At 40.9% G+C, this 13,590-nt stretch overlaps 1 protein-coding gene across 2 annotated transcripts in view; it reads right to left on the minus strand.

Annotated features, from left to right (window-relative positions):
- Positions 1 to 13,590, minus strand: part of ripor2 (RHO family interacting cell polarization regulator 2) — a 62,221-nt gene that overhangs the window by 24,570 nt on the left and 24,061 nt on the right. The window lies entirely within an intron of this gene.

Here is a 13,590-nt window from a genome sequence, read left to right on the forward strand (position 1 = left end):
AGAATTTGTCCCGATCGCTGTGCCTCGGTGGCAGCAGGCTGACATTTAAACTCAAAGCGCAATTTAGAAAAAGTTCAAAGAATTAACCGAGGAAAGCTTCCTCATATCTCACGTTCAAGAAACCCTTGGAAAAAGCAAAAGAAAGGAAAATAAAAGAAAGTCTTTTGTTTTGTTGCATCAGGGGTCAGCATGGGTCAGAACAGCTGGAGAAGGTTATACATGTTGCAGAAGGACACCATGATAGGATGAGAGAAGAGTCTGAAATCAGGTCCTTTAAATACCAGGACAGGCTTGTTAAATTCTATTCATATACTGAGATGAAAGCACCATGTTATTCGAGCAATACCCCGCCATCTCCACAGGTGTGCAAACATATCTTCACATACTACAACGCTTTCCTGAACTTTCCTGCACACGCTGCTATTCTTTGCTTTAATGTTAACTCCCTCTGCAACATCACAAGGCAAACGGCAATCTGGAACATGCCCGAGTAACAAATAACATCTCAACGTTGGTGACAATAACATGAAAACTGTAAACTTTGTGTGAGTCAGAGGAGGCTCGATCTGTCTTGTTAATCTGTATTGCTTCTCAGCTAAAGGAGAAGTACGCCTAATACAGAAATGCCTGAAGGAGAAGAACAGAGAGACACATTTGTCACATCAAATTAAACTTTACTAACAAGCAGAGGAGCTTGTCTCAGTATTCAGCTCTCCTCTGCGTCTGCTTCCCCTCCTCTCACAAGCGACGCAAACCATCCCCCAGGCGTACGAGTTAAAGCAACTTTGCCAAATGACAAGAAAACTCTGGATTTGTGCTGCTGCTTGTAATCATACCCCACTTTTGTCCTACTGGATCCGTCCATCTTTATTTCTCCAGAGGACTTCTGTGTGGGGTGGTGGAGCAGGGCAGCACACACATTAAGCCTCTGTCTGTGGTACTACAAGTAGCCAAACTAGAAACCTGATATCATCTCCTTCGGACTGAGGACCACACAAAGAACCAGCACGCGGTCCCAGGAAAGACTAGATCCTTGTTTTGCAGTGAAGCAACAATAATGTAGTGAGACTGATACGGCTGCGACTATTAATAGCAGCTAGCTCACTAGAACACAGGAGACCCTGGTGGCTGTGACCGAGTAAACAGGCGATCGGACCAATGCATGGACAGATGCGTTTTGTCTGGAGTAGTGAGAAAATATAAAATATATTTAAAATATATATCTTTACAGACAGAAGACCCAACATTTTATGTTTATTTTTATATTTAAAAAGTGGCTAAAGCCATTAACACAATTGTATTAAACGGTGTATAAATCAATATTTTTACATTACCAGCCGATCAAATTATTGCGTAATGTAAAACTCGCTACTCTTATTGCACGTCTTTGCAGTTCTCCTCCAATCAATGACGATCTGCAGACTTTTTTTGCTCACTGCTTTGAAGTTTGAGCCTGAGAACCCTCCAGAAACATTTAAATAATAAGTACAGCAGTGATAAACTGACTCTATACTTCCGCCCAGCACTATCATTTCGAGCAGGACTCGGGTCTTGGTGTCGAAACTATGTCTGAACATCAGATACCCCCTTCGCTCGTATTGCACCACCACTGTATAGCTGCGCGGAGAACAAAGAGGGCGTTGCAGTCCTCGGTTCTCTGTTTTTATTTGTTACCCAACTATTTGTGGCACTTTTCTTGCAACACAGAACAACAGCATTGCCTCACTGAAGACATCTACTAGAAACGAGTGTTGCTCTCTCTGCCTTAAGCGACTCTGGATCTTCGCCTCTCTATTTGCTGCCACATATATAAATGAACAAGCATGAATCCACATACACTTTCATCTGTATCGATGAAAAAATAGATCCAAAGCAGTTTTATTTCTCTCAAGAGCACAGATGGTGTTAAAGATGGCAACGGTGAGTGACCTCGCTGACCATTTTTGTGTTTTAAACTCTGATGTGATGAGCGAGCTCTTAGCTAATGACTTGTCAATTACAACTCATTAGCCAGTAAACAAACCCTGGATAGTCCTCCTTTCTGACTGTAATGATGACCATAATTTATAAAATGGTTTATTCAGCGACTGAGCCAAGAAAGTACATTTTTTCTTTAAGTGTTTATTTAAACCAGATGACTTGCCCCCTGCTGGCCGTTAAAAGAATGCAGCATCACTTTTCAGACTTGGAAGCTGGCGGCACATCCATCTTATACATACAGTCTATGGTCACCACACAAGGACACTCCACACCTCAACTCTGATGTAGCAAAGAGGACTTTAAATCGGGGATATCAGAACCACTTACCTGCACTTCATTACTGTTACTCGCACTGATATGTGCAAAACAAAACCCAGAGTAATGCTTCTGGTCTGAAATATACATTTGGAAAGCAGATTTGTCAGATAATGTGATATGGTCACATTATCGGGATATGATTCTCCTGAGAGGCGGTAATCACCATTACTAGCCTAAACACAGCAAAGGACGAGACGTTACACGAGAGCTGCAATTTGCTGTAATTCTCTGAAGCTTTTTGGTCCATTTTGGTGTCTGGATGTTCAACAAACTCACTTTTCTGCCTTTCTGTGCATGTCTCCCGGACTTTCTGACTCACTCTCCTAAAAGAGGAGCAGTGGGAGGGAAATGATGGTACATCCAGTTACCTAATGCCCTCTGGATAATAACAGAACAGGCCGGACACTGTTTGCAGCACTTTCAGAAAGATCTACTGTATTTAGACAAACAAAGATGGAGAACGAGAAGATGTGCTCACTAAACTCCATACACAATGGTACCAGATTATCCCCCGAGTACCCTGATGTACACATAGCCTACGGTGAGGACTCAAGGGAATAACACGGAGTACTTCTCCCTGCCATCAGAGAATACTGCTGTAAAATAAGAGTACTCACACGATTCAAACACAGAACAGCTTCACAACACCATGCACGCTAAAACTCTGACACTGCCTGTCAGGCGGAGGCTGTATGAAACTCAAACAGTGTTTGTCCTACATTCATTTTCAGGGACTCGCCCACACATTGCTGGGTAAATGTGGTGCTTTATAAAAAGATAATCACCTTGTCTCTGCGTGCTCTCAGAACTCAGAAACAAAGTAAATACCTCACTTTTAATTATCAAGCAAATTATCTGCAGCGCCTATATCGAGACTGTGAGTTTCTCCAGCTGCTACAAACAGGATGAATGAAGATCAGCGGTTTGTTACGTGACGAGAAGATGAGCCAAATAATCGATTTGTTGATTAACACCGTTATTTGATCAGCCGTGTCAAATACGCCATTCACAGTTTCTTGAATTTGAGAAACTGACGCTTTTGCTATGTTATGATTGGAAACTGTATATACACTCACTGGCCACATCATTAGGTACAGTGATTCAATTGCTCATTAATGCAAGTATCTAATTGGCCAAAAAAAATGGCAGCAATTCAGTCCAGTCATGCAGACATGGTCAAAATCACCCGCTGAGGTTCAAACTGAGCATCAGAATGGGGGGAAAAATGGTGATTTAAGTGACTTGGAACGTTGCATGGTTGGTCTGAATACTTCACAAACTCCTGATATGCTGGGATTGTCCCACACAACCATCTCTAGGGTTTATAGAGAATTATCTAAAGAGAAGATTGAGCAGCAGTTCTTTGGTTGAAAATACCTTGGTGATGTCAGAGTTCAGAGGAGAACATCCAGAGAGGTTTCAGCTGATAGGAAGGAAACAATAACTCAAATAACCATTGTTGCAACCAAAGTATGCAGAAGAGCATCTCTGAATGCACAGTGTGTTGAACCTCAAAGCACATGGGCTACAGCAGCAGAAGGCCACACTTGGTGCCACCCATGTCAGCTATGAACATGAAACTGAGGCTCACCAGAACTGGAGAATAGAAGATTTGAAAAACGTTCCCTGGTCTGATTTGTCTTGATTTCTACTGCAACATTAGGAAGATAGGGTCAAAATTTGGAGTAAACAACTTGAAAACATGGCTCTACCCAGCCTTGTATCGACAATTTCAGGCTGCTGCTGGTGGTATAATGTGGGGGGATATTTTCTTGGCACACTCTGGGCACATTAGTACCAACTGAGCATCATTTAAACACCACAGCCTACCTGAGAACTCTCGATGACCTTGTCCATCCCTTTATGACCACAGTGTACCCATCTGTACCCAGAAGACACACAGCTCAGATCATTCACACTGATTTCTATTGAAATGTGCTCCAGAGATCTTTGAGATGTGCCGGAACGGGAGATTCACATCATGGATGTGCAGCTGACAAATGTGCAGCAGCTGTGTGATGCTCTCATCTCAATATGGACCGAAATCTCGGAGGAATGTCTCCAGAATGTTATTGAATCTGTGCCATTAAGAAAAAAGCACCTCTAAAGGCAAAATAGGGTCCAACTCTTTAGTTAAAGCTTAAGCAGATTAAATATATTCCAGTTTTAATTCCTCTCTAATAATGGTTTAAAGGCTAATTAGTCAAAGCAATAGGAAATCTATCGAGCTTTTACTCTCTTGTAGGGGACTGCTGGTGTGAGTGGTGTGATAAATGTTCACACTATAGTCCAAGCTTTGGGATTTTCTAAACTTTCCCAAGTATTAGCAAGCCCCTTAAAAAAACCTCAACATTTAAATCACACACACACACACACACACACACACACACACACACACACACACAAAGGGCTGAGTTCAACCACTGAATCATGAAAACCTTTCCTCCGCACCTCTTAGTGTCACCGCTCATCTTGTCTAAAGAGCCTTTCAGAGCGAGAACAACAATACCCACTCGCACTGTGTCCTGGTTTGGTGCCAGGCGTTACCCACACTGAATACAGCTGCCAGTCAGGCCATTCAATGGTCTTTCATCTCAGCCTTAAACACCCTCATGAGTGTGTTTGTGTGACTGTGGGTTTTTTTGGGGAGGGTCTTGTAAGCATCACATTAATCAGTACTCTTAGCTGTGCCTTGGCAGGACTGGACCAAATTACAAATATGCAATTAGCAAAGGAGAGGTGGCTGGAGAGAGCAGGTCACCCCTGTAAAGTAGAAATTTGTTGTTAGCGCTGCAACGTTCACATACATTAGCGTATTAGCACCATCACTGAGTGTTTCTGTGTGAGGAAGAGAGACAGCCCGACTAAGTTAATGAGAGACGAGACAGCCTCAAAACTAACAGTGAGAGCCAACTGCAAAAACAAAAGAGCTTCTTCAAGCAAAGTGGGATATATTTTGGCAAGAGTTATGTAGTTGACATCATCAGCTGAGCTAGCATGATTGCTAGCATGGTAATTTTCCAGCGTGTGCCTTTCCAGCTCACTAAGGCTACGTTCACACTGCAGGTCTTAATGCTCAATTCCGATTTTTTGATCAAATCCGATTTTTTTGTCTGCTTGTTCACACTACAAATAAAATGCGACATCAAACGCGCTCCAGTGTGAACGCTCAAAGCGGCCCGCATGCAGTGTTGCCAACTCCTCAGTAAGGAAAATCGCTATTGGCTGTCCTAAAAGTCGCTAGAAGTCGCTAAATGACGTCATCACCTAATTTGCATAATTGGTCACGCTAATATAATTGTAACCTATGTTGTTGGAGAGAGAAATAACATCGTGGAAGAGACATAAAGTGAGTAAAAAACGTCCTAAATCCATTTAGAGTTTATTTAGAACTACAATTAAATTTCTTTTAGCAATTATTGTTTTTTTAATGTCACAATTCCAACCCTGCTCCTTTACCCGGGCTTGGACCGGCAAAAGTGACCCGAAATAGGCACTCTGGTGGAGTTACTTTGTGTTTGTGTGTGTTTATAAGTAGTTTTAAACCTTGTGATCCACAAAACCGCATAAGAGTAAAAGATTAAAGAAGAACTGACTGCGTTACAGCACCGCTGCTTGTTGAGAGTAAAAGCGATACGCGCTTTCACGTCTTTTTTTTAGCGACTTTTTATAGAAAAAAAGTCGCTAGGGGGTCTGAAAACTCGCTAAATATAGCGACAAAGTCGCTAAGTTGGCAACACTGCCCGCATGCACAAAAGAAGATGTCACACACAACTCGCTCTGTTTAGACCCAGAGCAAACAATATTGTTTGACTGATGGCCCTTAATATAAAGACTTCGGACTTTATGTTTCCAGATTTTTGCTTTAAGTTATTTTGTTATTTACATAATAATGTAGATGACCTAATAATGATCCTTTTTGCTGTTTTAGAGGAGCGGTGCTTCAAAGGATAGTTGCAGATTTCTGTCAGAATCTGCAGAAAATACAGTAAAAATAAAATGTTCACATTTCTCCAACGTGGTCTTCCTAACAGTTTCACCGGATGGTAGGAAATCGTTCGCGATGTCCTATCGGGCGCTTCTCCGGCGCTGATAATTGGCGTCTGTCTTGTGTCAGTGACGTAAAAGACGGATTTAATGCGACTTGACCGTTCACACAGCAGTCGCTTTCTAAAACATCGGATACGTATCGGTTCAGTACCACATACGAAAGTGACCCAGATCGGTTTGAAAATATCGGTTTGTGCCGTTCACACTGTCATACCAAGATCGGATACGGGTCGCATAGGGGCGAAAAAATCGGATTTGATGCGCTTTCGCCTGCAGTGTGAACGTACCCATAGACACGGATACGAGGACAAACCTACTGCTCTCTTCATCTTTAACCTCAGTAAACACTTTCCTGACAAATTTCTGATCTTAACAGCTCGTTTAAAGTCTTATTGAACACAGCATGATGTTGATTTTATGACTTATGGTCACTAATAGAACAAAACAGATGCTCAAGCAGGATATGATTAGGAGGAAATGCCACCATTAGCACTCAGAGCTCTTGGTTTCTCAGTCAGATCTCCATGTCGCTTATCTACTTTTTTATTTGTTTAGCACTTTTTAAAGTTACAAAGTGCTTCACAGTTTGGATAAAAACTGGGACCTGGCGTCCACATATGTGGACATCACATTTTGGGTTGTCTTGACCAAAATACTGCATTTGGCAGGGCCTGATATCCACTTACGAGGACATTATACTGCCACTGTTCTATCGACATTTAAAACAAATGTCCTCATATGTGGATCTTATTTTTGTCAAAAACAAAAATCAGGAAAAAAATAAAGATCAGGTAATTCTTTGTTTTTACATGGTCCCAATCAGCCCAAATAGCAAAGAGAAATTAAAAATCCATGCCATGAAAGAGTTCAAGTCTTAGGAGGTTAAAAAGATTCATATAAGCATATGATACAACCTCAAAAGCGTGATCACCTCTGCTTTCAAAATAAGAGCGTGGAACACCTGATCAGATGATCGGACAGGCCAGCTGAAGATATAAGGTCTCAGCAGCTCTGCTGTTTACACAGGTGCCTGTTCATGTTGTGCTTTGTATGTTATTAATACATATCATTAATTTAAAAAATTAATTCTAAATTTCATTAGAAAGCACTGAAAGGAAGCAACAATGAAGCTTCAAAATGGACCTTTGGAAACTAATGGCTAAGGCCTTCTTTTACATACAGTCTTTTCATTTTCAATAAAATGAGCGCCAGCTTCAAAACATTTGACTTTAAAGCCATCCTCGCTTTTCATGTAGTAGTCTTCCACCGAGAGTCAACAAGAGAACGCTTAACACTTAACGCAACCATTTCACAATTTCATCCTTTCCTTCCTCCCTCTGCATTTCAGCATCAGCAGTTTTCTAACATCCTCCACCGGAACATGTGAGGCAGCTGCTTCTCTTAATCATTTAACCCCCCCACCCTTCATTCATGTTTGTGAGGTTTCATTCGAGTGACTCAGATATCTGACGTGATTTCACCCAGAATGGGCTTTTCTTCACTGACAGTGTGACTCACTTTCTTATTCTTCTTTCTCTTGTTTTGCTCCCTTTATATTCATCTCACTCTGCTCTGACTCCCTCATCCTCAGTCTGTGCAGCCAAATCTGTCAATGGTGAAACATGAGGGGGAACTTTTTCCTCCCCATGAAGAGCATGAGTGAGGTGAAACCATAAATAAAGGGAGACAAGGTGTTCAAATATGGCAGGGCAAAAAAGGTTTGATTTATCAAATAAAAAACGTCTAATATTTGGTGTAATCGTACATGTAAACAAACTCTGCCGTGCATCTAAAATGTTCCTGAATAATAATCACAGCACTTGCTCGCTCTGTGCTTTTCGTTTGCTGTAAACTGCACAAAACGCGCCCTCACTGTGCTCGCTGTTCTCCGTTCCCCGTCCTCTCGTATACAACAGTCTCACCCAAACTCACAAACATCCACATTTAACTTCTGAATAACCCTCAGAGTGTGAGAGCGCGTACGAGTGTGTATTTACGTGCAAAAAACCAGTATCAGAACCACAGTGCATGTTAATGAGAGAGGGCTAATTCTTAATGCCTGTATAAATTAGCCTCACCATGGCAACAGCAGACAAAATGGGATGAAGTGTGTTACGTAAAACAACAGTTATGAGCCAACTGCCAAGAAGTAGGACACACACACACACACATACACACACACACACCCTCGTGTTACAGGGCCGAAGCTTTTAAAGCACCAAACCTGCATTTGGAGAAAAAAGTTGTTGTTTTTTTGTATATCCTGAGCTTTTAAAGATGCTGCTTTCAATGTCATTCAACACATAAATACATCATCATATAAAGTGACTGTGCTGCTTGTCATTATTTCCTTCTATTTTTATCTCATTGTGCATACGAAAACAGTAAGATATTAGGAAAAAAAAAGAAAGGCAGGTGCTGATAACAATGCAGAAAGGCAGAAATATGTAAGATGATGCAGCAGTCCAGCTGAAACAGTCAAGTTTGTGATAAAACAAAACCAACCGAAGCGATCGGCGATGACTGGAAGTGAAGTAACATGTTCCAACACAGCCTGCAGGCTGCAAGCGTGTGCCTGAAAGCTGCGCAGTTATCCATGAGTCCAGGTTTGTATAAACTGGTTCAGTGAGGAGGGTAACTGCTGGTCTAGCTCCAAGCCGGGCTAAACTTGCTGCAGGCTGCAAACCCAGAGCCAAAGAATAAACATGTTGTTTCCATCTATGATTTTCTTTTCCTGTTCACAATGAAAAACCAGGTGTGTCACATATGCGAGAGCATGTCAGCCCATCGAGAACAGGTAAAAAGGTTGAGGGTTAGCTGTGTTTTGGCTAACTTTGAGTGCTTGTTCCAGTACTGAGGGTGCACCAGACACACTGCAATGGAGTGAAGGAAGTCAAATCGGGAAGTAGAGCAATCAGATTTTTCCTCAAGGAAGAATGAGCTTTTTCAATACGGAAGATCAATTCCACCAACATTTTTTGCCATCAATGAGTAAAACTCTCAGGTCAGGAATCTCAAAATTTAAACTTAATGACTCAAACTTCTGAGAAGAAAACTTGAATTTTTGAGTTTTAAGTTGTCATTTTGAGATGATTTAAAAAAGAAATTTTCATATTTTATCCATATTTCAAGCTGTTGCAGCATCTCTCCTTGTATAATTTGGGACTCTCTGTGTCTCTGTCCTGATATATCACTGAAATGGAAGTAAAATGTGACAAAATTGTACACTTGTGTTGTGTGCCTTCAGCCCAGCTGAATCATCCATGAAGCAGTAACCTTTGCTGCTGAAACATTTAGCCATCTCAGAGCTGCAGAGGTGTTTACAGCCTGGAACAAATCAACAGTTTAACACATTTAAGTTTTGCTTCGCCTCCCAATCATAATATTATTGATTAATTATTAAGGCTTGACGTTACACGTTAAAGACACGTTGAGCAAAAGGTGGAGTTATTTAATCTTCTTCAGGATTTGATCCAGATGTCCAAGTTCTTCATCTGTCACTGGTCATTTGTAAATCACTGTTATATTAAATGAGATATATGAAAAACAACAGATTTTGAATTCACCTTGGTGCCTGTGCTTGCTAGCTAACATGTTTCTACCATGAGCCGATAACTTCCCAAAATGCTACACCTGCAGATTAAAAACAGTGCTCTCCATCTTTTTAAATCGAGCCTGTAACACAAAAATAAAACTTTTCTGCATCTAATAAATAACTTTGTAACTACGTTCAAGGGTTACCTAGGCAACTGGAGCCTGGAGTATCTGCCAGGGACCAATCGGTTACAATCAGGTCACATATCAATGGCAGTCAATTCAAACACTCGTCTTAAAGTTGAGAAAGGGTTTTTCGTCTGTCGCTGCTCGCAGTCCACTGAATCTCAGAAGCTTCCTGCGTGGACGCATTTTTATAGGTTATATGGTACATTCCATGCATGTATTAGTTACTTAACATTAATTTCTTGATGAAAGGGAACATTTATCACTGAACGTCTCAGAAAGAACAGGTTTTAAATCCAAAACTCCCTGCAGGTAAAATATGTGACACTGACAAATGTGCAGAACACACCGGTGCATAATCACAAGAACAGCCATGTTTACGAACCTGAGCAGGGTGCACATGCAAATGTGAATCCACATTACTACACAGCACAAATCTCACGATATTGCTTCTTAACCCGATTCACAATTTACACATTTACAGCTACTTTTACAAGGAAAAATGACTTGGGGAACAGGAGCCTCATTATCCACAGTGCTGCAAAAGAGGGTGCGTTTCTCCCGAGGAGGAAGGTTTTATTCATCTTTACTAAAAAGCCTTCAAAAAGCTCACTAGAAAGCTGGGAGGAAAGTGCTTTAAGATGACATTGTGGAGTAGAAAAATGTCATCTTTTGAGGTGGCAATGAAACACTTTTAATAAGCATGACTCTCAGTTCAGTTTTCACCGTCAGCAAGAAATGAAAAGGGCTCAAACAGGAAGGTTTAGAGAGTTTTATGTTCGTTTTTGCTTTAAATGCCAATGATTGATATACTGTGTGAGATCCATAAGAGCAATACGTGCTATACTAACAATGGGTCAAACTACTGTCTAGTTGTAAGAATCACCTCCACTGAACTTCAGCATTGTCCAGCTCACTGTTTAGATTCCGAAATCTAAAGTTTTAGTTTTGGCTAAGTCTCTCAGTCTCATCTTAGCCAATCAAGATCTCAAGATCAAGATCTCACAAAACACCTGTCTGCTCTGAAACATGAGAAAGAGTTCCATACAGACTCACTGGTGAACACAGTTGAGCACTCAGCAACATAAAAGCCAGAAATTTCCCATAGAAGTGGGAAAAGTGATGTTAAAGGGAAAGTACTGCAAATGCATTCAGTCAAGTGCGCTTAAGTGGCTAAACACAGTTATTATAGGTTGAAAAAGAAGGATATTTTAGGCTTTTCATTACTTTCTGCCATATATATTCTGTTAAGACCATCAGTGTTTGTGCACGCAATCAGTGTGAGCCACAACTCAGGATTCACACTGATTCAGACAGTCTTTTTTTCTTGGCTTGGCCCTGCAAGGTGTCAGTCAAATAGAGGCAAGTCCCCAATATGTTCGTTTTAGCAGAGCGGACCCGCCCACCCGCTTCTGAGACCTTTTGTTTGCAAAGTGCAGCCAATCACAAGAAAGCTGGTTAAAGGGTCCGTGTCCTTAAAGTGAAAGGTGTCCAACACCAGGTGTTACCATAATAAACAAAAAGACATCATTTAAAGCCCAATATGTATAAAACTTGTAAAGACAATATAATGCCTTTCTTATGGAAGATATAGATGCTGACAAAGCATTTCTTTTGTCTTTGCCACCAATCAGTCAACATTTTGACCTACAAACTCAAACTCTGGAGATAATGACCTGAAATTTGGATTGAGTAAGTCAGTGCCGGGAACAAGTTTCCATAATTTTCCTCATTTTGTGTCAAATATATAAATGTTATTTTGCAAGCTGACATTAGCTGCAGACATTTTTTTCTAGTAATGAGTTCTGCTTACGTACAAGTGATGCTTAGTGTCATTTTTCCTACTCATGGCCTTGCATGGTGGATAAGCACAAAGGTGGGTGGGAATTTTCGAGGGGCAGCCAATCAGAAGAAACTTTGATTAAAAGAGATAGTAGGTCATTTTATTTTGCCAGCAAAATAAATATGGATTAAATACGGTTTTCAGGTTCAGTCATCTGAACCCATTCTGCTACCTAGAAATTAACATATTAGGTCCCCTATAAAGTTTTATGTTAATGTTTACTTAAGACGAATATTTATATATTCAATTATTTTATTTTCTGACAATAAAATTTTTAATAAGAGAAATTTAAACTTGTAGACGACAGGTATAAATCTCTAGCTTGTGTAATCCAATCTTCCCAGCATGTTAAACGAACCCTCAGATCCAGAAAGAAGGAGGAAGGTGTAGTAAATAACACGACTGCGGGACAAATAGGAATTCGTAAAAAGCTTTGAACCTGAAACGAGAGATTGACGCTGTTATGACTGACCATCATATGCAGGATCATAAACACCATTTCAGAGTCACCAGCCTGTGATTCCAGGAATCCGTCACACAGAGAGAAAAGAAAAGAAACAACCGGCAGGACAAAAACTTCATGTGTGATGCTGGTACCTGGTGAGTCCTCTCCACATGTGCTCACAGAGCTCTTTTTTCCCCCCTGAGCTATCTCTTTGAACGGCTGCAATGGTGGGAAATTCCAGAAAGAACATAAATGTTCAACGTGACACCCAAACACACATGTAAAACAACACAGACTAACTCAGTTTGGTCAGGGAATTGATTTCTGTTTGGAGCGAGCAGTGAGACTATTCAACAGGAAGCTTCCACAAGAAACAGCTCGGATTAGGGAGATAGCTCGCACTGATTCTTTTTAAATCAAATTTATACCAGGACAACAACAAAAACTATTTTTAAGGATGCTGGAACGATTACAACATGTTTTTCTTGCTGTTTATTCCTCATTTTGTTAAGGGAAAATGTTAAAGTGCGTCGATTCTTCATCAAACTATCTTTAAAGATTTAGCCGACGCAAACCTGATGTTATAAAACAGATATCACTCACTGATAACCGTGGATGTTATCTTATCTGCAGTGTCTCACACACACACACACACACACACACACACACACACACACACACACACACACACAGAGTGAATTTCAGCCAGTGCTAACATATAAACCGATGCTTCCCTTCCCAATAAGAAAGACCCTTTACTCGTATCGGGTCTTCTGACCAAAAATAGTCTCTCTGCCTGAAATCCTGACCTAATTAGTCAGACTGATCTTAGTCATCCTCCCATGGTGACGGATTTACTTAAAAAAAAAAAAAAAAGGGGGAAAAAAAGAAAAAAGCTTTACCAGGTCATCACTGAACTGATCTAGACCCTATAAATAATAAAAAGAATCAGCTGAGAGTCGACTCAGTCATCTGATGCAGTCAAACGCTTTATTGTGAGAAAGACTGGGGACTGGATGCAATGCAGACGGGACGTGACGGTACTGTGGTGGCCTCTGTGTGTGTGTGTGTGTGTGTGTGTGTGTGTGTGTGTGTGTGTGTGTGTGTGTGTGTGTGTGTGTGTGTGTGTGTGTGTGTGTGTGTGTGTGTGTGTGTGTGTGTGTGTGTGTGTGTGTGTGTGTGTGTGTGTGTGTGTGCGCGCGATAAAACACACTACGGAAACATAGCACTGGCA

This window comes from Oreochromis aureus, linkage group 22 (genome assembly GCF_013358895.1).
Source record: "Oreochromis aureus strain Israel breed Guangdong linkage group 22, ZZ_aureus, whole genome shotgun sequence".
In the NCBI taxonomy this organism is placed as follows: domain Eukaryota; kingdom Metazoa; phylum Chordata; class Actinopteri; order Cichliformes; family Cichlidae; genus Oreochromis; species Oreochromis aureus.